The following is a 3,249-nucleotide window of genomic DNA, read 5'->3' as shown; positions in this document are numbered from 1 at the left end:
CTTCTTCTTCTTCTTCCTCTGTTGTTTCACAATCTTCTTCATCTATTATTGTTACAATATTAAATAGATTAAAGAGAGTTTGCATTCAGGTATAATCTCGTATATGCACCATTCTTTGTTTCTTTCAATTAAGAATTTTTTATGCCCGTTTCAAAGTTAAGATTTTCTCATTATTCTAAGAATTTTAAAGATCGTCAGAATTACTTCCCTTAATTCAATGTTCCACGTAAATTTCGTAAATTCGTGTGAGTTGTCAAATCAAAAATCAAAATTTTTAAACAAATTCATATACAATCGCCACCATACATGATCATTAAGTTACGCAGGGTCTTACTAAACACGATTCGACATGCGTAGCTGCGTATAGATGAAACAGGTGATAATTTACAATATATATGTCTCTAAAACCAACAGTTAGCTCCTGTGCTTCTTACTGTGCTAAGCTACACACTGTGGCTACTTTCTCTTGCATCACCTTATATAATAATAATAATAATTTAAACGTAACAACTGCGTCTACTTGCTTTAATTCGGGAATGCTCGATATTGAAATAATTTACCTGTATTTGGGTCTTCAATAACTGGAAATAATACATCTATCATCCTGGTTTCAAGAGAATTATCCTGTGCTCTCTCATAAATAGTTTCCTCTTCTTCTATTTCAATTACTAAATTAGTATAATATGTAGTAATTAATAACACGTAAAATCATAAAATTTCTATGAATAAACTTATGAATTGATTGGTTACCTTCTTCTTCTTCAGTGATAAACAATTGATCACTATCTTGATCACCTACAAAAAAAAGCCAAAAAATTAATAGAGAGAGTGATATCAAATGGACGTATTTTGAAAAGTTTGATCAGATTTATGGTTATAAAATCATAACTATGTAACGGCTTAGTGTACAAAGTACTGCAGATGTATATGGTTGCAATGCGTGGGAATGGGCAAAATATCTAAAAAAGTGTCACTATGCTAGTGGCATAATCCTTGGGTAACAATAAATTGTTGAATAGCGATCTTCATTTACGCACTCGACGTTATACACCTAATAAATAACAGAATGTTCTATGGCTTACGGAGTGTAATGGATGAAGGATGGCTGTTAAAAAGTGTAAAAAATAACTTTACATAGTTTATGGATGATCCCAAACATTATTACAGGTGAAAAGCTTTATTTTGGAGGTAGAGGAGTGTTTTTAAAATAAGTATAAATGCAAGATGTACTGCCACCTGATGAAATGTGAACGTTACCCAAGGTTTCACTTGAGCCATCATTTTCCAAATTTGACAATGGGAAGTGTTGCTTGTGCAGTGTTATAAACCTTGCCTACTTTGGTGATGTAAAGATCTGTTGCCAAGTAGTTTGGAAAATTTTATATTAAAGGGAAGAGGTGTAAAAGCGAGTTTCATGCGGGGACTTTTTCCTTTTTGTACTTGCATCTAGACGTTACCCATGTGATTCAATATGTTTCGCCTTAATTAATATTAAACTATATATGAACCTTCATAAGTGAAAGTTATTTTTAACCTCCAACAAGATCGGGTTTGTCCCTTCCGGGAAGAAACGTCACCGGTCTCTTTTACACACTAATCAGTCCCCTCCACCCAATAGCTAACTCGAAGTAACCGGTAACAGGCAGAACCATTCATTTCTTTGGAGAATTCATACGGTAAGGATGATCCTTGTACGATGATATTCTTGACCTGGGGTTGGAGTGAAAGAGAAATTTCAAAAATTATTAAAAAAAATAATATCAAGGCGACTGTGTTCTCTATAAACTGTGGTACCCAGCAACACGACACACCAACTTCTACACACTCTACAGTCTCTCAGAACATAGCGCTTGTCATCTGTCGGTACATGTAGTAAATGTAGTCACATTGTCACGTGCAGTACAGAAACTAGTTGAGACGTGTTTGCATACTTTGAATACAGCACTTTTGCACATAAAAACAAAAGCCAGAAATTGCTTAAATGCATCTGATGACTTACGCGTGACTCTCAAAAAAAGAGCTTCGTTTTAATAGAACGATTTTCAGATTCAATAGGGTGCTGACCAATAAAAAGGTTAAGAACTGCTGTTCTAGACAAATCTTTTGTGTTTAGTTTTACGATTAACGAATAAATAACTTCTCAAATTTATAAACATAGGTACATATTTTCTGTTAATAGGCTGTAAATACAAGATACTGTTAATACAAATGATATCGGGCAATTGTGCTGTTCGCGAGCGGTTTTTCCATTGTTGCTTCATATAGTCAATAATAATAATAATAATAAGTTGTTTCTAATTACAATAAAAATCTATAGTATATTATGAGCTATCACGTGGTCTCTAAAGTTCAGCGAATTCTTCGGAAAAAGAATAAGCTATCAGGAACACGTCAGAGATGAGTAGTCACGTGACCGAATAGCACAGACAACAAATGTCACGTGACACGCTTCGTACGCGTACGCCGTCCGATGTGACGCTCCGCGACGAAAACAAGCTAAACAGTGGTGTCTTCAAACGGGTACACTCGATAAGTATTCCGACAATATTTTGTTCATAGTATATTTTATATCGATCATTTCCATCAAATTATACGTGTTTTGGAAATATTCGAGTAAAATTAGTCTAGATTTGATTAATTTTATGGAAGAAAACCTCTCAAATAGCACAAGTGCCCGATATGGAATACAAACTTTTATAATTCACGTGGTCGTCGTCTAACACGTGTAGACTAGTGAAATCCGCCATTTTGATCTTAAAAATACCCTTTTTACATTTATAAAAACTTTTATTATTCATAATTAGAACATATTTAAGATTTCAATATTCGGTAAAATTATATATAACATAATTACAATTGATATTTTGTATTATCAAAAAAAATTTTATAAATTATTCACACACTTAATGACAATAAAATCTGTTTCCAAGTAAAAAAATTATAATTTTACAATTATTTTTGCCTATATTATACAACATAAATCCTTCATTTAGGTCTAAAAACTTCCGAAAAGTTTATCAAACGTAATATAACTAGAAGGTACTTTAACACGTAACATGCCACAATTCTCTCGTTCTACTCATTTTCTATTTATTTATTTATTCTATTTTAATAATTTATTCTTCAACTTAATTAAATTACAATAATTTATATTCAAAACTCACCTTCTACACCTCCTACACCTTCTACATCAATATATTTCGGCAGTTGACGATCGAGCTGCATCTTCGTTCCGAGTCAGATTTAAAA

General features: G+C 32.7%; 1 long non-coding RNA gene across 1 annotated transcript; it reads right to left on the bottom strand.

Moving 5' to 3' along the window:
- Positions 1-603: 603 nt before the first annotated feature.
- On the bottom strand, positions 604-3,249 carry LOC111621167. Its single transcript, XR_002756019.1, has 3 exons — positions 3,165-3,249; positions 751-795; positions 604-668 (listed from the first exon to the last, which is right to left on the bottom strand). It is a non-coding gene; the product is annotated as an uncharacterized LOC111621167 (long non-coding RNA).

Source organism: Centruroides sculpturatus, unplaced genomic scaffold (genome assembly GCF_000671375.1).
Source record: "Centruroides sculpturatus isolate CEXI.00-Female unplaced genomic scaffold, Cexi_2.0 scaffold132, whole genome shotgun sequence".
NCBI lineage: Eukaryota > Metazoa > Arthropoda > Arachnida > Scorpiones > Buthidae > Centruroides > Centruroides sculpturatus.
Note: the sequence above shows the minus strand (reverse complement) of the source record. Positions and strands in the feature narration are given on the sequence as shown.